Source organism: Gavia stellata, chromosome 3, assembly GCF_030936135.1.
Source record: "Gavia stellata isolate bGavSte3 chromosome 3, bGavSte3.hap2, whole genome shotgun sequence".
In the NCBI taxonomy this organism is placed as follows: domain Eukaryota; kingdom Metazoa; phylum Chordata; class Aves; order Gaviiformes; family Gaviidae; genus Gavia; species Gavia stellata.
In genome coordinates this window covers 93,719,997-93,743,584 of record NC_082596.1, presented here as the reverse complement: position 1 = coordinate 93,743,584, position 23,588 = coordinate 93,719,997, and positions in this window count along the sequence as shown.

The window sequence follows — 23,588 nt, the reverse complement described above, 5'->3', positions numbered from 1 at the left end:
AATGGGCATGGTGGTGGGGTTTTTTTTGGTTGATGGTTGGACTTGATGGTCTTACAGGTCTTTTCCAACCTTAGTGATTCTGTGATAAGCGTTACGTGCTGTTTAAGATGGCCCTGTCAGGGCACAGGCATTTTGAATCAAGGCATGAGCTATTATCTCTTGCTGTTATCAACACCACGGAAAAAAGCCACTTGCCTTTTTCTGAATAAGCATTGCCTTATTGCTACCCCTGTAGGACACCCTTGGAATTTTTAACATACACGGAGGCTAAGTTACTAACCAAACATTGTTCCTGTTTTGCTCCCCATAAACAGACTGCAGAAACAGCATTCCCTGCTCACTGCTAAGGTACTTACATGATCAGGACTGGCATGAATTGTACTCGATGGTTAATCATACCTTGTGCATGTTGTACATCTATCTTTTTGATAGTTCTAGGCATATTTATCTCAGCTTGCAATTTACTCATGTCAGGCTGTAACCCAGCAGCAGATAGTCTGCCTCTTCAAAGTGTTATTTTGCTTCCAGAGAACTGGCAATTTGCCTCATTTAGTTTTTATCCAAACTCTGCTGAGTTATCTGAAGCCTCTGTACGGACCTATTATGTCCTTATTTGCACCATTCCTCCCTGTACCTCCTTCTACCACCCCTTCTTCTGCCACTGTTAGCAACGCACATGCTGACATGCCCTCCCAGGTGCCCAACTCCCTGCTCCGGAGATCCACGCAATACAAAACGTACGGAGCATCTGATACAGGGCAATAATCTTCCCAAGCAAGCCTTGCCAAAGGCACTTAGATGCAACTCATTACCAAGCTTTATCTGCTGGGAATGCGCAAGGCACTCGCCTTTCAATAGTAACAGGCAACTGACATCTTTCACATTACTTGCTCTTCTTCTTGAGAGGCCAGAAAGTGTCCCCTCTCTCTTTTTACCCTTTTTTTAATGGATGAGTTTAAGCACACAATCTGCCTCTTTTTCACCATCTGGCAAACAAGTCAGATAGCCCAATTAGTTGGTTACAGAGAAAGACCTTAGCAACAAATCCTAGTAATCCAAATTTCATCTAAATTTTGGAGGAGGAAAAAAGTGCTATGCAGACCCTGGTTTTTGACTCCCCATTTTGGGGGAGAAAAATGTCACAAATAAGGTTTTATCTGGCAGTAGTATGTCCTAAACAAAACAGCAGTTCAGATAGAGAAGTTTGATCTTGAGTCTCTGGTTGATTATTCAGATTTTATGGTTTGAATTCATTTAATGTGTTTTCTTTAAAAGAATTTCTACACAGCCCTTTCCACCTTCCGCCAAAGTGTTATGGAAGGTAAAAGCCACAGCTGTCAGATAAGCATGATTTAACCACTTCAGCTAGTACAGAGAGCAAATAAAGACTCAGAGAAATGGAAAAACCCTCAAGCATGACCCAAGCCACCACCCTGCTCTGAGGGAGCATCCAGTACACACAGAAAATATCTGCCTGACCTGATCCTGAATTTTTTTAGTGAAACATCCTCCAAACATTCCCCCAAGTAGCCTTTTTTGGTGTTTCACCAGGGTAATGGTAGAAAAAAACCCTTTCTACCTATCAGAACTAAATCAAAGTGTACTATTTTCTACTATATAAGCATAAATTAATCTAATTTCTCCCTCTCATAGGCGGAGAAAAAGATTGAGCATTGCATCTTTATATTCTCTATATGTTAGACAGTCTATAAAAGAAACAGCTAAGAAGCTATTAGCTGACAAACGCCATTCTCTTTCCATTTTTCCTATCAGGCCAAGGTTTCTGAACATTTTACTATTCTTGTTAGCTTTTTCTCAGTTCCCACATTAGAACAAAACATTTTATTTTTAATTATTTCACAGAGATTTACATTCACAGCACATTATCAAGCTGCAATTAGTCCTTGCAATAAAGCACTTGAAGATGTTTACAGTAGCAAGAGTCTGGGTTCAGGCTTCAGAAGTCCCTCTTCAGAAGTCATCTTGCCCAAGGCATCCGTAAAAAGCGGTGCTTCCATACTCAAATGCCTCTATCTCAAGCGCTGTTTCTCAGTGAGAAGCATCCTAATTTGTGAATTCATGGCAGAAGTATACCCACCAACATCAATAATAACTGCAGCACCTGCTCCGCAGTAGTTCTGCCATTTGTCCTTTAGTTTCCTCACTTGCAGGTGCAAATGTCCCAAAACGAACGTCCTTTGCAGCACACCCCTTTCCCTTCCCCATCCCCGCAGCGTACCTTGGTTGCTCGTGGTCAGCAGAATGCAGAGCAATGCCCTTGAAGGATCCTTTCCAATACGTAAGGATAAAAAGAGAGCTGGGGGAAGAAAGGAGAGATTCTCATCATTTAACTGTTCAAAAACATCAGAGAGGAGGTAGCTTCCAGGATAGTCGGGGGTGCACACGATCATCATCATCTCTCTATCACAACCCAGAATAACACCACTCACTGCAATAAGATTTGCCACTTGGCCCAGCTTGCGGTGATTCCAGCGAGGTTAAGGCGTAGGGAAGAGAGTAAGTGAAGAGTGTAAGAGATGCTTTAAAAGCACACACTTTGCAAGGAGTTTTTAATTCAGCAGTCCTACATGGGAGTCACTGAGATGCAACCACCCTTCCAGCCCATTTCCTCCCTTCGCTCCCACTGCTTTCTGCTCACTAAGTAATACTTCACAGGGAAAACGGCTCACACACACGGGAGAGGTCAGAGACTGATCAAGAACCAAACCTAAGTCAGAAAAACACATCGCAACACAGCAAACTCTCCTGCACTGTCCTGTCAGATGGACGGAACCGGGTCAAGCTGAGACAGTCTTTCATTTCCTATGCTCAGAGGCTTCCTTTCTCTCCCATTAAAAACTATGACCTCTGACAATACATCCGATGTGCCAGTACGCCAAAGAGGCATCAGCCAAATTACTTTCATATTGTGTCCAGTGAATCTCTATACAGACTGGCAATGAAACATCTATATTTCAAGGCAGTCAAAGTGCCAACGCCATGACCAGCCTGTCTGTCTACCCAAGCCCACCAGCCCTTTCTTGTTCTTGATGACCCAAGCAGGTACCTGACAGGTCACGATCAGCCAGGCAGAGGAAGCTATCCTTTTCTGGGGCAGGGAAGACAGGCAGAACACGGTTCTTTGATATTCTCCAGAGCATCGTATCTTAATACCACCAGTGTGAGATAGAGTTACTAATGTCCTCTCCCCATACTTCAGGGAGAAGTCCTGCAGAATTTAACAAGGAGGTAACTAATCACCTTCTATAGAAAAGACAGACTTCTGAAAAGGTTATCCCTATCACCACAACATAAATATGGATAACTCCACTGAAAACAATAAAGTTCCACTGGGATAAAAGCATTAATCAAGCCTTAAAGAGTTTTATGCAAAATCCGTTCCTTTTACAAGATCTTTGGAGCCATTCCACAGAAGAGAGAAAATCCTCCGTTCAGTTAAAAGGATGGTTATGACATAACCTTTCATGAAGGTTTCCAGGTGAATTTTTAAGAACTTTTCCATTAGTACGGAACGCTAATATTGTTTCAGCAAAGCCCTTTGTTCACGCAATGGTACAGCATCTACGCAATGCCTCTTCGTCTGAGCTATTACAGCACACAGAGGCAGTTAGAGAGGGAATCCATTTTGTAAAGGATACACATCACTTCAAAAGAATGAAGGTAATAAATGCTGTAACTACCAGCATTCCTTCCAAGTGCAACAAGATACTCATTTAACATAAAAATGGAAATTTAAAACCTATCTGCAACCATACAATTTGCTGATTTCCCTGGTAGCTGACTGAGGAGAACAGACAAAAGCTCATCCCGCTAAGACAGAGTTACCTCTGGAATTGGTGCCGTCGCTGCAGAAGCCAGCTGGGGGGATTTCTCAACTTCGAGGGCACAGAGGTTTTTGAGCCTTTGTTTAAAAACCTGCAGGAGAAAGAAGATTCATTACTGACAGTGGGTTTTGAGTGAAGAATCATTCAATCAGTAGTGGTTTTGACCTCAAGTATGATTTTTCTATTGTACAGTTCAAATGAAATACACTATTTCTAGCAATGCAGTAGCTCCAACTGGTAAAACAAAGGATATTGTAGACCGAGAAGTATCTGAGGAACTGACTGTCTATCATAGCGAATGAAATGAAAATTCCACTCCATTTAGTGTGCTCCCACAGGAGTAATGCACACAGCAAAGTTTCAACCAAATGGAAAATGCAATAGCAGCACTTAACTTCATTTTCTTGTATCTGTTCTCAATTTTACAGGGGATATACTTTAAACATCTGTAATAATTATACTCAAATTGTTTTTAAATTAAATGTCACGGAACAGAGTTGAGAAAAAACAGCCTTCAGCACAGGAATTACATATTGTTTTAAAACAATACATAACAATGATTAAGTAACTGCAGGTACATTTAAAGAGCGGATAGCGGGGAAAACTCAGTGGGATGACTTTTTTTCCTCCCTTTCCTAAAAAAGTTGCACATGATTGTCCCTAGAATCCCAGTAAAAGACCCCACCTCTCTCCCAACCCCAGTTTCCCCTGAAATCACAAACCCTTTGAAGAAATGATGTACTATTGGTAACGTTGACATATCAGAAGACTTTTCATTACTTTCCATTTGACACTGAGTACTGTGAAGTACTCACATAGTTCTAATTCACCTGTTTGAAATTATCTTATCAAAATGGTTTATTTTTAACAGAGATACACAAACTGAAGTATGGTTTTACATGTATGTATAGAAAGAGAGTGTGAATATAAATACATATACACGCAGGCTCGCTGGTGTAATACGAGCACCCTTTTGGGACAGGACCATCACAAACCCACCAATTTCTCCTCCTCCTCTACTGAGCAGACATTCTGGGTGCTGACTTTCCCCTCTTGCCAGAAGTCCTTGAAGAACTAGAGTGATGTGGAGAGCTGCAGTGAAAGCTACAGCTGAGATTTCAGTCTATTCCCAGGGATGGGTCAAGTGAAATTAAGACCCCTTAGACTTATCAAAGTTTCAACCAAATTCCATGTTTTCTTCTTTTAACATGACTTCTGCTAACTTGTGGTTAAATCTGACTGTTTTTGCCTCTATGTTAGGCTCCATGAAAAAGTCATACAGCTGTTCATATTTAAGCTGGCTTACATAACAGAGAGCAGCACTCCGAAGATGTAATTAATGGTCACGTGGAACAGGATTACTCACCATCTCTTATTAAGTCACAAGTGGTACAGTCATGAGCAAAACAGGCAAGTCACACAAAGTAGTTGTCATCATGTTCTTCTCACCATGCCATGCAGGAATGTGTTTTGTGTCTTACAAGCCATAGATAAATCTGTTTCCAAAAGGTTAGAGGTACTTTGGTGAAGAAATATTACTGACTTTACACTGTGTGCCCACCTAGCTCTAAGGTACTTTTGCTACAAGTACACACATGGCACTCCAAGCTCTGGAACAGTTAACCTGGGCAGTCTAGCTGAGAATCAGGACATCCATAAGTAAATGTTTTTTAAGCCAGGAAAATTCAGCGCCTTTTTTTTTTTTAAGCATAACTAAAACTGAAGCACTATAAATAAACTGATTTGTTACACATACACAAATGTGATCATTGTAGTTCCACTCACTGATAAAAGGCTGCTGTCTCAAATCATTTTAAGAGCAAACCCCAAAGTCACCAGTTCCTAAGCACTGAGTGGACCTCCAGATTAACACTAGCGACCACTGCCCTAGCAGGAGGATTCCCCTCTGGCATTCTTAGCACCCTTCAATTTTTCCAGTAGTCATCTTTTTCCATCTTACCCCACTTGGATCCTTTCCACGTGTTCTAACATGGCACTGTTTAACAGCCTTCATATGGGTCAAAAATCTAACAAGGAGATTCTGGGGTTTTTCCCTTGGTGTTTGGGTTTTGGTTTTGTTTGTTTGTTTTGTTTTGTTTTTGTTTGGTGGGGTTTTTTTTCCCCACAGCCAGTACAGAATAACTTAGTCTTCCACGAACATTTATTACGAAGCACCACTATACCGCTTTTGCTTTGACTTCACTTTTTACCTTCACAGAAGCGAGCAGAGAATACATTTTAACAAAGCAAGCTGAACAGCTCAAGCATTCTGTTCAATCATCCATATAAAAAAGCAGTCAAAAATAACAGTTTCTTCACATCAAACAACTCACTTTTTGTTTTTAAAAGTACTCAAGAGAAAAAAAAATCAGAATCAAAAAATTCATGTCAGATCAAAAGAAGTGCTGATGGAACTGAAAAAAAGAATTTCCAATGTACTTAAAATGTTCATTTCTGAAATGTTTTTTCTGTTTTTCAGAACTGCCAACAAAATGAACTAAAATCTGTTCTTTACAATCTATTGTGCTCTTAAATTCTGCTACACCAGCACGTTAAATTGCAAGTGCCTTGTATCAATCAAAAGCAATTTCTCAAGGATTTATATTCCTTGATGATAATCCTACCTATACTGAAGAACTGGCTAAAGTCCTTTTTATACCTTTTATATTTGATAAGATGATTACACAAAATTTTGTTTCACTTTGCCTCTGTAGTTGAATTTATTTAAAATAAGGCTGACTCCAGCTTATTGTTTTTATATAAAATGACATTAGGAAGAATAATATATTTAATCAGGACAAAATACTGACTACAAAACCAATCTAGTCTTCCTGCGGTGGGACAATTCTTTTGTTTATTCCTCCCACACCACCACCGCGTTTGAAGGAGTGAGCTTTTCTGGATATCCCCTAATCACAGCCCTGCAGCTGAGAAGCCTAGAAGACCTTTCTCTTTCCACTCTCAATAACAAAACTACAATAAAAATCTTCCTAGAAACTGTTTAAAAAGCATAAGCCCATAGCAGAAGACATTTTTCCCAGGAACTTGCCATAGATCCCCCCTCCTTTGTCTATCGTGATTCATTAACTTTTTAGGTTTTACGAAAACTTTTGACCCTTGAGGATAAACGCCATCCTCAGCACACGGGCGTAGGCTCAGTATTGTTGTTGGGTTTTGCAGATTATTGAAAACTCTTGAATCAAAATATCATTTTCTAATTAAGCATTTTTTGTGGTTGTTTATAAAGTGCTCCCGAGGAAAAGAGAAACTAATTCCATTCTTTCTTCCTGAATATTTCAGAGCTTTGTTGAAAGCTTAATTTTAACCCTCAGCTAGTAACACGAGTAACACTTTTCCGATTTCAAAGTAGTCTTAAGTCAAATCAAATTGTGGCCTCATGGAAAAGAAATTTTAAATTTTTTTTATTTACAGGTAGTGCTTGGTGCAAATTCCAAAAGGTAAAAAAGACAGGTTTTATGAACCCAATGCATTTAACATATTGGCAAAAATACTCATACAGCAACAGACAATGGTCAGGGATATGGTGATAGAACAAGGAAAAATTGTTGTTGCTATCGCCTAGAGGGAGGACGACTGGAGCTGGCTTCCAGCTTCGTTTCTCTGCTGTGAAGCCCAGCCAGGAAAGAAGTTCCCGTGCCAACCTGGGTGAACACATGAGGAGATGCCGAGAAAGGGCAAAAAGATAGTCTTAAGTTTCCCTTACAGAGATATTTGGTGTGATTATTTTAATGCTTAAGCAGGACTTTTTTGGTAAAACAGTCTCTTTCCTGGGCTTGGCTGCCACCTTCAGAGAGCAGCACATGCCAATTTCCAAACACAGGCACATCAGCCCACAGAGCACAATCTTCCTCTTATCAGGGACAGTAAAGCTGACAGACGCAAGTTCACACCTGCCACACACAAACTCCCTTTCCCTAATTACAACAGAGAATCACCAAAATTCACACAGACAATGGCAGCCCCCTATAAGCAAGCCTGTTATTTACCCACTCCAATAGGGATTTCCATCGCCGGGGTACTGCTCTGCGCACAGAATGAGTTCCCTTGAGGTGACCTTTCCACGGGCAGTGCCCATGGGAAGGGATGTCCAGCTGCTAATGGTGTCATGCCGCTTGAACAATTGCAAACGTCAGGAGGAAAGACGAGGATCGACATTCCCATTTATCCACTAGAGACAAACAGGTGCACATGTACTCATCAGCTGACGAGCTGAACTGCTGAGCCAAACCGAGGATGGACCCCATTCCCCTTGCTAGCTATATACCAGCTTTTGTTCACAGGTCGTGCACGCCCTGCAGCTCGCTAAAGCAAAGCTGGCCAGGGTAGCTTGGAATAAGGGAAAAGAGGAACAGTTCCTGCCATCATCCCTACAACTTGGCTTCTACCAGTTCATAAAGCAAGGAGACAATGCTGAGGCAGGCCCAGGTATGCAGGTATAGCTTCACAGGGACTCTCACAATGCCAAATTTTTTGTTTGGGGTTTTGTTTTGGGGTTGGTTTTATTTTCTCTGGGTGTAACAGATTACAGAATCACAGAGTCACTAAGGTTGGAAAAGACCTGTAAGACCATGAAGTCCAACCACCAACCCAACACCACCGTGTGCACTAAATCATGTCCCGCAGTGCCACGTCCACACGTTCCTTGAACACCTCTCCAGGGATGGTGACTCCACCACCTCCCTGGGCAGCCTGTTCGGTGAACTCTCTCAGGAAAGACATTTTTTCCTAATACCCAGCCTGAACCTCCCCTGGTGCAACTTGAGGCCATTCCCTCTTGTCCTATCACTTGTCACTTGGGAGAAGAGACCAACACCCACCTCACCACAACCCCCTTTCAGGCAGTTGTAGAGAGCAATGAGGTCTCCCCTCAGCCTCCTCTTCTCCAGACTGAACAACCCCAGCTCCCTCAGCCCCTCCTCACAAGACTTGTGTTCCAGACCCCTCACCAGCTTCTGGCCTTACAATTAGGCCCAAAGGAATTTTACTTGCATTGATAGCCCAGTTCAAGTTACATTGATGTCAAGACATCACTATGCATTCCTAAAAATAACAATCTGGCCAATTATGCTCCCCGGCTTTACAAATCCTGCATGCATATAAGTTGTCGTTAACCATTAATTTCACCACTGGCAGCATGATAAAGCTCTGAAGATTCATACTGGGAATAGATAAGAAACTACATCACTGCAACAGGAGAAAAACCCCAGACTCCCCTGCTTGGAGCAGCTGTGGAGACAGGGCTTCAGGTTCCTCATTTGCCATCAGGTAGCAAAACAGAGGACTATTACCTTGGTAAAGCAATGCAAAAATGCATGGAATTTCCTCTCACCAGAGAAACAGAGCTGTCATCTTTCTCAGTGCTCATTTTACACCCTTGTAAGAGTCTGAAAACTTCAGTCACTATAACACAAACAAATCTGCAATAAACTATACGCCATATATACATTACCTCTTTTCAGGCTGCCTTGTTTTTACGTCAGAGCGCTCAGAGAGATTTTGTCTGTCTTGTCTTTGACCAAGAAAATTTCCCTGATGTTTCAAGGCATATCTTAAATCTCAGGTTAAGTTAGCAGAGTATTGGAAACAAAGTAAAGGCTGAGTTCTGAAAGGGCACATTTAGAACAGAGCTATAGAAAAATTAAGTGCCCTTAGAATGTTACTACTTTCAGATTTTAAGAAACTCAACCAAGTATTTTTGATTGCTGTCCATAAACAGAAAGGGCCGAATCCTTCATTTCAATATCACTGGGGTTTTGGTATTTAAATCCAGATCAATCCCAGAACCTCTGGATTATTGGAAGGCTTGATTTAATTCTGCATTATGCTCTTGATGCCTACAAGGCTCTGTCAAGTCCAGACTTACTTTGCACAAGGGGAAAGCTATGCTTATACAGTACAAAGGAAACGTCAGTTCCTGTGATTTTTCCACCCCTTTACCCCAGCTATGCAGATCTTTTTTTTTTTCTTTAATGGACTTAAATCAGCTACTAATCAGAGCTAGTTTCCTGTGGAAGATGATGTTAGAAAGACATCAATTCATGCAAAGCCTAAAATCCCCATCCAAAATGATCACTAGCAATTAAAGAGGTTCCAGAAGAGTATTAGAGAATATGCCACCACAAGCACATATAGCATCTGACTCTGTAAGATAAATATGCGCACCAGCTATAACAACAGGACAGGAATTACCACATTTAAATACTTAATAAAATACTACTCTGATTGATGTCCCAAGACCCTACCCCATAGGAAGTCTCTCCTCATTTCTATGGTGATGAACTTACACCATGAAACTGGAAATCTAATTACGCTTGCTTGTAACTGTGACCGCAGAATATAATTATAGCTATCACCAGCCAAAATAATTGGACAGCTGTTCTTAGAAAAAAAGCCTTCTTACTTGACTGGAGATACTCTGATAGGAAGGAATTAATAAATTTAACCATCAGCCTAAACAGAGAGGAAGAAGAGGGAGAGTTTGCTTAGAATATCAGGGAACATTTCTGAAACATGCATTGAAAAGGGAGTGAAAATACAGAGTTTAATCTGTTAAATTAACATCAGCATTGATACTGTTATTTAGAAATTACTTCAGACAGAAAGCTTTTCTCAGTTGCGTTATTATGTCTGGAGGAATAAATCTTGGAGAACAGGAATTTAGCTGGGGACAGTGTGAGACAGTCTAGTGCCAATAAAAACAACCAGGAGACATGGGGGGGGGGGGGGGGGCGGGGAACAACAGAAAAAGAAAAAACACAAAATCAAAGAGAAACACGAGGAGAAGGCTACTACTCTTCTTGCCTTTTAGTCAGCTCCAAAATACTGTCAGCTCTCCACCTCCAAAAATGTCTTAGACAATTTCCTAGCAAAGCACAAGATTCAGCTGTACAAGCAGCAGGAACAAGGCAGCAGCCAGAGAGACAGTAAGGGCAGTAACAGAAGCAGGACAAGAGCCCTCAAGACAGTAGCAACTTTAGCACCTGCCACATCTTCCTTCCTCACCAGGCACAAAGCAATAGGAAAAAGAAAAAAAAAAACCTATCATCTTCTTGGCAGATAAATCCTTTAATTCACTACCTGCTGCCCAATTTTAATAGGAGCATGCAACATCCATGAATGCATTGCAGGAGAGCGGCGAGGAGCCCACGGAGTTTCTGGCACCAAGAGCTTCTGCTTAGCGAGAAGCAGCAATAAACCCCGCAGCAGTCCCCCACGGCTTTGAATCAGCCGCTGTCAATTCTTTTACACGCCATTTCTGACTCAATTAAACCAGCAGATTGTGGCATTGCTGGTGATCCGGGCACAGCGACAGCACTTTGTTGGGAGGCTGGGGAGGGGAAAGTACAGGTGTGTTCAGGGGAAATCAAGGCACAACCTGTTCCCCATTTTGGTCTTCTACTGCTGAAGATATAGGAAGAACAGGGCCAGAATTTGCCTGGTGAGGACTGGGAAACAACAGCAGCAAGTCAGAGGGTTAGGAGGAGAGAGAGGACCTTGTCTTTTACCTGTTTCCTCAATCCAGAGGACTTTTACACCTAAAATTTAAGAGGTCTGCCCTGGTTACTCTAAGCATCAATGTAACGTATGGCTTAGAACAGCTCTCAAGCCAGAAACATCCACAGAAAAGTGGAGGTCACCAGACCCACAGAGCAGATGTGAAGCAATCTCTCTGGCTGATGCTGTCACTGCCAGCAAAAGGGCCCACGGGAGCCGGGTGGAAGGAACCAAAACAGATATATTGCGTTGTGTCATGTTTTCTGAAGGCGGACGCCGAAAAGCCAAACCACGAAAATAATAGCAGAAGAATCAAGCCTGAATACACCATAACACCAAACTCATTCATTGTTTTTGAAAAACTGCGTGAAAGTTAAAAGCAAAAGCAGAGCCACTGAAGCCTGACTCGTTAATTTTGAAATATTTACATATATCGCTATCATATCAAAATGCTTAAGGAAAATAGGAAATACAAAATATCTGTAAAATACCTTTACCACTTGAACGTCAAGTCTGCTTTTGATGATTTCCAACGCATGATTAATTTATCAACACAAACAATTATACATAAACAAATTATATACAAGGAGAATTTGTAACGTTTTCTATGCGTGCACACTTGCACTGGATCTACCTTTAGTCTGTAAAAACATAACATGCATCTTTTCCAGATGAGTTATGACTGGTTTATAGTTGAGATTTCCCCAAAAGTGCTTTTTATGATGCATTGGAAGAAAAATCATTTTTACATTTAAGCAGCAGCTCGCTTCTTTCTATGAATAATGTACAATAATACAATGAGCAGTCATTAGAATCATGCCCTTACCCACTTTTCTTTGGTAAATGATGTGATAAAGGTAAGCACAATTTTCCAGCAAACTTAGCTAGCAAACAAACTCAGATTTTGGGGGACACAGCAGACCACGTGTGTTCCCAGTGATAGCTTTCCTTTCAGGATATCGTCACTGTGCAGGATAGTTCACCAGTGCAATGGTTGTACTTCATCTTAGCCCATTCCATGCACCAAATGGGACAGGAGGCCTCAGAGTACATGGTACGTGACCACTTAATTTTATCACCATGTATGCACAAGGGGGAAAGTTTTGAAGTTTAAGCTAACCTACTTTAAATACCATAACACTTGGAAAATAGGTTTCATAACCTAAATAACTTCCCTTTGCTATACATCCCTGCATAGGCTTTCCCACTGCTCTTCGCTTCTCTAAAAACACAACCCTTTGCAGATGCCACAAGATATGGTGAAAGGGCATTACCCATCCACTCCCCTCTTCCCACTGAGCAAACGGTTTAATTAAAACTGACCCACGAGGAAAAAGAGGTCTTTTTCTGCCCATTCAGTGAGTTAAATTAGCTCAGCAAAGGATCCAGGATGCACCGGGGCTGCTGCAGAAAGGATGAGGGTAAATTGCATGTCCAGAACAAGTTAGACCTCCTCTTTTCAGCATCAGCAAGCTGCTCTGTGCTCTCAGCCTTAAGCAGAGCTGTAATCCAATAAGGTAAAAAAAAAAAACCAAAAACAAAACCACACATTAGTCATCAACACAGTTGGCACACTGCACATCAGCACGTGCTACGAGATTTATCCTCATTAACTAGCAGCAAGAGCAGACTTATTTCTTCTGTGGAGGCAGGGAAGTAGCAGCAGGTGGGGGAGAATAGGTTTCTGGGTGAAAGAGAAGGAAAAGCCTAGTTAGACTGTGACAGTTGTGGTCTGGCACAAGCGTTGACTTCTACTTCAGTACCTGATTGGAGCTAAACAGTGCATCACAGACACCGCTGAGAATGTAACTGCTAGAAGGGAAGCGATGAGTGCATATCTCACTCGTATCTGAGCGAAATTTTGTGGGACAAAGGCAAAAACAATGCTTTGAGAGCTGTAGCAAACACTCTTTGTATTAAAACTTCAAGAAGGTAAAAAAAAATTAGTTCTGATGAGAGAGATTAGAAACATAACTACAAGAATAGCAAATAGCTCTTCCTATAACAGATGAGAATTTGGGCTTGTCTCCTCCCCTCAAATGGAACTTTTGCAAGTTAACAGGTAATGCAACAGATCTCCTCCAACTTTGCTCAGAAATTTATTCAATCGCAAAAAGCGTTCTACAAGAGTGATTTTATATGTATTCCAGCAGTTTATAAAGAAAAATATAGATGAACCAAACTGCTTTGCACATTTCTGACTTCATTCCATACGGGAGCAAAAGAATAATATCTGTAGGACATGCAAAAAGGGAGAAGACTCACATATTTCATTTTATTAGAGCAACACCAGCAGCAGGTTTTAAGTTCCATTTAGGACTAAATTTGAGGAAGCGCTCCAAAAGCTGTTTGCACCATGCTGGACCGAAGGAGAGCTTCACAGGTTTATGAAGAATGTGGGAGCCATGGGAAGCTGCTTCTTGCCAAGTTGAAGCTAAACCAGAGAGCACATCATGCTCCTGCCTCATCATCTGCACTAACTAGAAACTGCACTGAAGGATTACCAACTCTGAAACTTCTTTCTGTGGATCCGTCAGTGGCTGTATTTGACAGTCAGAAGAAATATTACTTTTACAAGGTTGTAGCAGGAGTCAGTTGAAAGCCTTGTTACCCTCTGCAGATGGTACCTGAGCGATAACCCGGTAGGACTCAGACACGCTCCCCAGCTCTGGGATAATTACCACAGCAGGACTAACACAAAACTAGGGTTATAGCTACCTGCAGAACCCCAAAAAACATCCAGACTCTGGATGAATGTCCCAACTCTTTGTTGAGATGAGACCCAAAAACTCAGCGTTCCTCCCCTTATCCCGTCCCTACCCTCTTTATTTTCAAAGCTAAGAAAAACCTCCGTTCCTAGGCCAAGAGAGAGACATGGTGCCTGCCATGTCACCAGTCTCACTTATGAGAGTGGACTCCAAGGCATCTCCCCTGCTGCATAGTCTAGACATAGCCAAGGAAACAGCTTGATTAGAGTAATTGAGCAGTAAAAAGCTTCATGAGAGTTGAAGGTCCCTGAAAGCATACAGGACAACAGAAACAGATTGAGAACAGTGCGGTACCCTTAAGCAAGAAGGAAAACAAAACCAAGGTAACTTCATTTCTGATAGTAGCTGGCACATAAACGCTTGCTCTGTCTTGTTTTCTTAATAGCTTTTTAAGTCAGGCAAGAGGCAAAAGCATGCACCAGAATTACAGGAATTTGAGGAGTACTGGACACTACCGGAAAACAAATCATTTTGGAGGAGACACAAAGATGATAAGAACAAAACAGACACAAACTGTTATAGAGCTTAGGAGCCTATCTCACAAATGCAAAAGGAAGTGAGGAAAGGGCTAAGTGTGCTCAGGGGGAAACCCCGTCACGGCAGACCTGGCAGGCAGATCACTTCCAAGCTCCAACTTTAATACTTGGCCACACGACTGGAATTGGGAGTAGCAGAAGCCACAGAGTCCCTACTGAAGCAGGACTCAGAACTGGCATCCATCGAAACCCAGGCATGCCAAGGCAAGTCAAACAAGCTTGCATCATATCTGGTACAAGAAAGAGAAAGGAGGATGAAGCCTGAGTTAGTTCACTAGCTCCATCAGCACATGTGTGGCATGCTCAGAGAACATGCCAGACTAAAGAAACTCTACAGTGGTAGAATAAAGGTGGTTTACGGCAAAAATCTTAAAATAAAACAGAAGGTTTAAGTTTTTAGTTTATCACAAGCGCCCATGGACAAGTGCCACCAGCAGTAACATCGGCACTGAAAGGGAAGGCATGGGTGGGCAACAAAAGCTGGGGATAGAGTGTGATGAAGAAGATCTCGCATAAGACAGTTAATTCAGTCTCTGCAGATGCGTATCATTATATGTGAGTTCGTATGACATGGTGTTGCCATGCTCAAATACACCCGAACAATATATAGCCTCTGTCTAATATTAAAGGGTGAGATAAATAGGCTGAGAAAGAAAAAGGCATACAAAGCATCAAGAAAGAACAGAAGGGACAACTGCAGAACAGAAGCAGCAAAATATAAGCAAAAGTGGAATTGCAAAAAAAAAAAAGTAACAAGAAGTTCAGTGAGGCATCAGAACAAAACTAGTTATCTCAGATTTAGGCAGCAATTCAAACAGCTGGTTTTTCAGCCTCGGCCTCTGGAGAAGTTGGGTCCCCAGTGCAATAGCACATGGATTTGGAGCATTTTTCAGAAACTGGTAAATAATGAACAAGTGAAACTTTAGTTCCCACCTTCACCATGCATTTCTACTGATATGATAATGTCTAATCATGAAAGCTTGGGCGTCATAGCCTGCCTGTTGGGTTCTAAGGCATCGCACATGAGGGAAACAGCTTTTTGGAACAAAGATGTGGAAGGCGGCCATGAGCACGCAGATCCATCCCAAGCAGCAACACCTGAAGAACAAGGATGCTACGAACAAATGAAAGGCTGTGCTTTCTGTGCCATGGTAGCCTTTACTATCTTTCTACCTCCTAATGAGGAGAGTTACATAGCATACAGGGGAATGCCTGTTACAGGAGCAGATGCTTTAAAAAATGGTGCATGTTCTGGGTGTCCTTAGTAAACAGACATGTCTTAAATTGCTTTCAAATAGCGATCCAATAAGGGACTATATGTCCTGCTAGAATAACATTTTCTGGGTGTAACTGTGTGCTTTAAACAGTTTTCTGCAATACTTCAAATAGTAGAAAGCTGTGTTTTGGATTGCTCAAGGACACAGTCCTCAACAAAAGCCACAAACAGGCTTCAGTACTCTAACGGTTTCATAAACACCGATGTCCTCTGCAGGAGAGTGAGCCAAAGGAGCCTCCTCCTGAATGCCTGAGGCCTTCTTGCCACCTCTCCTCCTCTCTGTGCATTCGATAGAAAAAAAAGGAAAAGAACAGCAAAGGCAGAGTTAAAAGACCTCCCTTGAAATTGAATTCTGCCTGTTTTTTCAGCATGTGCATATACATCAAGAACAAAGAGACCTCCAGCAAAGTACCAATTAGCTGCGCTGCCACAGAGCCATTCCTAGCTCAGAGCTGCCATGGATTTTTGTCAACACTGGGTTCCTACTGTCAAAGTAGCAATAACATCATCTTCTATCATGCCTCTCTAGGCATTTGGCTAAAGTTTCCCAGATAGATGGTTTTTTTCAAACTCCTTTGTGAGTCAACTTGGGTGCTATATACCAGACCATGGAATGTAATTTCATTTGGAAAGGTTATCTGCTCTCTAATTTCTATTCTGAAAGCAGATCATGTTTCCGTCTACCTTCAACCAGACATTTCACCAGGGTATTTTTTTCTCTCTCTTTTTTTTTTTTAAATAATGGCTTAGCGTTGCCAAGGTTACCAATCAATCATTTTTCCTTTGGTACATCTGAATATATAATCAGGCATATTGTGCAAGAAACACTGCTTATTATGATGAGGAATAGTTATCTGTGGATGCCGTACTAGAGGTAGAAACCCATTCAGTCACCACTCAGCTGTTCTTTTGTCCAAAGTTTCTAAGGTTAAGAAATTGTTTGAAAGCACACAATTATTGCAACTTCTACTGCACAATTTTTATATGTACTCATGCAAAAATTGTTACCATTTATGCAGAGGTATAATTGTCGCTGCCCTCTTATGGGCATAGAAGTCAAAGCTATCACTCTAAAAAGATCAATGTGAATTCTATACTCTATAGTATTTCAACAGTCACCAAGTTTTAATTAACATCAGACAGAGGTCAATTACATGCGTGTAGAATGTGTTCTTTGCCTGTTATTTATTTGCAGTCTAGAAACAGCATGCACCAAGTAAAGCTAAGACAGTCAAGAAAACTGTAGCACTTATTAATGAATTGGTATTAAAAAGAGAGATAACTTTATCCAGAAGTGAATGACATCCACCGATCAAAAGACTGAAGCTAATTTGCCCTATCCCAGATCTCATTTTACTTTTCTGGGAACTTCATACTTCTTTCTATAGAAGAAAAAAAAAAAAGAAAGAGAAAAGAGCAGCACCAGATGAAGGTGATATGTATATATACAGTAAGTTTTCCCAAAAATGGCTGGCAATGATACAGTGACTCTGGTAGTTCTCTATCTTTTCATTAAGCCACGAAGACCAATGATACACGATGACAGATATGTAATCACCTGTTAAGCGCCATCAATCATAATGCATTCCTACTGGATTTGTTTGCAGGTCTTACTCCCTAAGAAAAGGTTAAATTGGTTGATTTTTCGCAGCTGCCCTAAAAGCAGCTGCCTTCCAGTAATAAAGCATTTTAATCTTGTCAAGCATTGTATTCAGCACCCATATGAATCCAATAAAGTGTTATACACACTTGGTTCATGCTTCAGTGTTGTCAGCATAGAGATAACACCCCTGCCTCTCCCCTCCAACTCAGCAGGATCAGTTGGGCAATTCAATCACCACTGAACCAAGTTTTGCCTTAGCGAATTCCCAACAGCAAGCAGAGGGCCAAGCTACTCCATCTGCAGTCACTCAAGTTAACACCAAGGAATATTTGTGAGATTAGGGAGTGGAACGAGGCAGTTGCCAGACTGCGTGTACCCCGTGCACCCAGCTACACCCCTCACAACCAGGGCGCTGATGAAGTGCTGACGGCTCGTGAGCAAACCAGTTTATCTTCTCAGTTCAGATGCTCATGATGAGCATTTTTGTTTTGGAAAGTATTCAAGCATATGAATAATGTTTAAGTGCTTTTTTAACCCAGGGTCCTGTTACAAGAGTTACTCAGTGAATAATTGCCAAGGGGAGTGTTGAGCCCAGGATATGAGAGTTTTTTGCCCTTCGCAGAACATTCTAAGTTGGGAGAGTTTAAAAGAGCTTCTGGAAAGAAAACAGTGCCAAGAGAACAAACCACGAATAGAAACAGAAGGATCTGATAACAACACTAACTAGCTGATATTATGCAGAATATTAACTGCTTTTTAGATTAATCTTCAATTTTATTCCAACACTTGGAGTACAGGTCTGTCGAAAAGGGACTACAATGGATTCAGTTTCTTACGTCATATCAGGCACCCAGTAACTCCGGGCTAGCACTAGATGTGCAAGCCAAAGTTCAGGCACTGGAAGTTTTCAAGTTTTAGTTAATAACATCACGAACTTCTCCACAGTCAAACTTACTAACTCTCCTAAAGCTGTTTAGAAACTGATTTTTCACTGCTAACATTAATGTAATTACCCCATTTTTATGTTAGCCTAATGTTATCGCTTAATCAACCAGAGAAAAATGGCTGCAGCAAGAGAACATATCTTTATAAGAAATCACACTTATAAGAAGACAGAACATTAGGAAAAATGTAGTCATGCTTTTTTGTCCAGCAGTTAAATGATTAGCTGTTAGACACTGGATGTAGAAATTAAGTAAAATACTATGCCACTCTAGACCATTTACTAAGTCTCCATTAGAAGAGGATATTAGCCAAAAGTATTTTATCTTCTCAGGATTATTTCTTTTTTTGGTTGATGAAGGGAAGAAAAAGAAATCTCAGAAGAGCCTTTCATTTTAGAGTAGAAAAAGCTGCCAAACTAAAAGGGTGGCAAGAAGTCACACTACATGCAAGGGAAGAGGTAAAAACTCTCATGGTCTCCCTTCAAAGACATGGTTACGGTCTCTGACAGCTCCCCCCAAGCTTGGCACAAAGCAGGCTGCCTTGCAACCATCCTCATTTGACCCAGCGAGCAAATCCCAAGCAAGTGAAGAAACCGAGTCAGACCCACCTGCCAAAGCTTTGTGTCACGCAGCACGTGGTGCCAGTGAGGGTCCCCCAGCCCACCCGGACAGAAGCATCGGGCATGGGTTGGATAGATGTGGTATAGACCTAGAGAAAAAACCATCCCTAGATGACCTGGGAGACCACCTTTAAATCACTTGTTTATTATATAAACGAATGTGCTGTTTACAAGTAGTCCAAGATTTGCTTTCCCATTTCCTTATTATAAATAAGCAGCTTCACACAAGCATAAAAGAACAGGATGGAAGGATCAAAAACATTCGTAATCTCAGCACTGCAATTCAGTAAGAGCAGTGAGACCACACAGAGAGGCAAAGGTTGAGAAAAAGGCAAACCAGGAATATCTTTTACTGGCCGTCAGTACAATAGCTAAATAGATTAAAGGCTCCTGGATTACATTATAAGATGAAAACCATAATGCATCACTGGATGAGTTAGCTAGACATTTAGCGTGGTCTTGACTTTATTAAGAATCAAAACACTGAAAGCTCAGGTCAGATTGAGTGTTAGCAACTCATAAGAACTCAGCCTACAATCAGAAGAACCTTCTGAGAAAGGAGAAAGTAATGCAGTCCATAGGAAGGCTTTAAAACAATTTTAAAATAATTCATATGACAGAAAAGTACATAGATTGATTTATGTAAGCAAATATTAGGGAATTAAGAAATCCAATGATGAAAGGTAGATGGCAGCAAGTATTTAATTAATGAATGTGGGAAAATGTTGTGTAGTTCTAGAGAAAGCGACATTAAAGTCACTTAATTGAGGCTTAAAGTCTTCACTTATAATGAAGGCAGCTTAGAAGGATCTTTCTAGGAGGGGCTCACAACAGACCCACAGATTGTGTGCACAGATGTCCTGACACGGGTTCAAGAGCTAAAAGCTATCAGTGAACCTGCCAACATTGGAAGTTATGAGTGTAGGTTGCACACACACACAATTTCGTTCTTAAAACTGTGAGGGAAAAATCCTGGTGCTCCAGCCAACAGGAAGGACTCACCAGCCCCCAGCACTGCTGGGTCCACAGTCTTTGTAGCTCAAATAGGTACAGTGAAAGCTGAAAGGCAGGGAAAGTGCAGGGAGACAAAGCCAACATGCATCTATGGAGGAGACGGACAAATGCAGCACAGAGCAGAGCTCCCTGGAGCAGTTTAGTAGCACCAAGGTTGGTCTGATATAGTTCTCACATAGCATGAGAAAACCTCTCTAGAGGCAGCAATAGCATTCATACAACAAGATGGCAGACCTCCCACTTTGAGCTGAAAACAAGAAAGAAACAGTTCAACGTAAAGTAACTACCCTACAAGATCATCCTGAACGTCTGCTAAAACCACGGGGAAGAAGGAAGACACAAAACAAGTTTCAAATCTGAACCATATGCAGTGAGTTGGGAAGTACATGAATATGCAAACAGTTTTCTTGTTTTTCAGGAACACCTGCTTCTGTACCAGACTCATCAATGTTCAAGATCTCAAGCTTGCCAACTGCCAGGAGGAGCTGATCCCCTCCTGTCTCCTCAGGCAGGAAAGAAGAGGTTTCCCCAGCCTGCCCTATCACTCTCACTTCTCCAGGTGTGCAAAGCATATCCTCTAACTCACCTAGGCATGCTTCTCACACATTGAGCTTTCCAACCAAGAAACAATTTCCTGAAAATGTTCCCCCCTTTCCTCTCCAGAAAATAAATCCTACTTGTTTCAACCAGCTCTACACAGCAATAATACAATGATGTCTCCATAACCATAATAATAGAAGTCCACACATCACCCACCAGCCTTCTCTCTCCTTTGGCTTCAGTACAAGCTTTTCCAGTCTTTCCCTGGCCAGGCAAAGGTACATATAAACCAGACAGCCACCTTGCAGATGTGCTTGGTACATGTTGACTGGTAACATTGGTAGGTTTGCATGGCTCCCTTCAAACCCAGGGGACCTGCTCCCCTTCTGACTTGATTGTCATGTTCACAATTCCACTTTCTTGAGCAAGACTGGTATTTGAAGAGTCTGAGAGTAACTAAGTACTCTTCTCCCCTTGGTAGTGAGTTAGTGCAAGACCAGAAAATTGGTAGGTCTCTGTAACTGCATTTGGTGCCCAATTCCCAAATGAAAGTTTAAGAGAGAGCTATAAAGTCAATATATACTATTGTCCAGAAAGTTGCAAAACATCAAAGAGGCAATCAAGACATGTTTTGTAGATCACTTGTACCACCATCCCTGATTTTATATTGCTTAGAGAACAATTACTCGTGGTCATTTATAAGAGTAATATTGGAAGACATTCACATTAGAATTTCCCCATTACATCCATCTAGCCACTGGAGTGCCTTCTGCAAATTATTTTATCTACAGCACAGATGTAAATCCTTTCCCATCTACAGGTATCTACAAAGGCCATGGTGTCTGTACTGAGAAAGAGTTACACCCTCAGTCAGCACTTCTGATGTCACTGCCCATAGTTCAGTGCTCCGACTCTAAAGCTGGAGAGGATCTAGAAAGACCAGAAGGATTTCAACACCCTACCATAGACTGCTCTCTGGACTGACACAAGTCTCTGACATGATTGCAGGCTACTATATCCATCCTCTGAAGCCACATCGGGACAAATCTTCCCTCATCTCCTGTGAACTAACTTGGTACAAAAGATAAACAGAATCCATGACTACGGACAGAAAATGGTGTTACAGGGAAAGGTACCAACGTACAACAGAAGGTATTGTTCTCTCTGAACAACACTAGCTACTTAAATTGTCCTTTCTGCGGGGAAATGTCTTTTTTTCCAGGGAATCTAGTCTGGTTTCTACTCAAATGCATGGTGACATGATGGAGCCCAGCTTTACATATGACTAATTTTAGAAGAGTTCACACAGAGGGATCAAGCTAAGAGCAACAAGGAGGAAGATGAGTGCCAGCAGCTGAACCAGAGGAGAGGATCCCCTTTTCACCCAGGGCCCATGGCAGTCATTTGGTGCTACTGGATGACTCTAAAGAAAGTTATTCAATAACAGACTCCTGTCTGTTACTTTAAGAGGCTTATAATTCATTGACTTTAGAAAGATGGTTAAGTATGAAAATTTATATCTTGGGGGAGGAGAAGGAGAGGAGAAGAAAGGAGAAACAAAAAAAAAATACTAAAAGAAACCTGGTAAATGTAAATGAACATGCCAGAAATACTGTCTATAAATCAAAGCAAGCTCACTACATTGTACGTAACCCAAACTGAGTCTACACTTTAGCAATTAAGACAAGATTTACAGATTTGGGGGAAGAATTAAAAAAAGCTACAGGTTTATATAAGTAAACTAGTATTACCATGAACAAAGCCAATTCTGCATTATTAAAGCAAGCAGTTCCTTAACCTTTACAACTGTTAACCCAATTCTGATGCCTCCCCCTTTACTTCAAGCTGCACAAAGCAAAAGCACCAGCAGCAGAAATCACAATGTTCCTCAATCACATCAAAGCTTGCCCTGAAATCTTAAGACACTTGATAAAGCCCCTTTGGCTCCTCTAGTGATGAGCCCCTGGAAGGAGATGACGCTCACAGCTTTCTCTCTCAGAGCAATAAACCTTTCTTCGTAATTAAAAGGTACAGGAAGATATTGGCCAAAATATTAGCCGTTGGGGCATATACTCATTAAAAATAACCTCAAAGAAAGAAGGATATTTAGAAGTTAGAATTCTATCAAGGTCTGACAGCTATTCTTAGCTCTGGGTGAAGAGATCTTTTACTGATATGCTCTCTTAATACGTTTCTTTTTAAATGTGGATGTTTATACAGTAAGTAGGCTTCGTTCAGGGTCTGTTTTAAGGAATGTAGCAAGATAACCGAAGTTCATGAGGAAAAATCAGTTTACCATACACGAGGGTGATTACACTCAAGGACTCTCAGATGCACGGGGTAGTTCCTCACTGTTCCCATTGTATCTATACACACGTACATATACATAAAGTATAATCCCCCTTTGTGAATGGAAACAAAACGTAAGAAGTCAGTTAAATCATCCATCAGAGGTTTTGAATCCATATTCCTCCCTCTAGAGAAAAGTATAGGAGCTCATTAATGACCACTATTAGTAGAGGAGCTTGTGCATGGCCAATTGAATCTGACACTGTTGAAAAGCCTGTGTAGGATAACTGCAATTCTCAGGTTGCCCATCAACTAATTATATTAACAGAACAGATTAGAAACATGTCTTCATATGACCATCTCAATTGCCCCACAATGAGAGAGTTTTGTCCATTCCACATTTCATTCTTTTCACCTAACTTCTGTGCTGCAGCGGACAGCAGAAGCATTTAATGATAAATTAGAAATGACCCATTACTTCCTTCTCAACACCTCTGGTTGTGACTTCCTTACTATCGTCTAACACTGCTATTTCCCCTCCCTACCTTGCTTTTCTCATCTCTCCTTAGTTGTAAAATACTGATTTACTTGTTCTTCTCCTGGTGATATTAAAAATTATAAGTAAGCTTTGACATTCA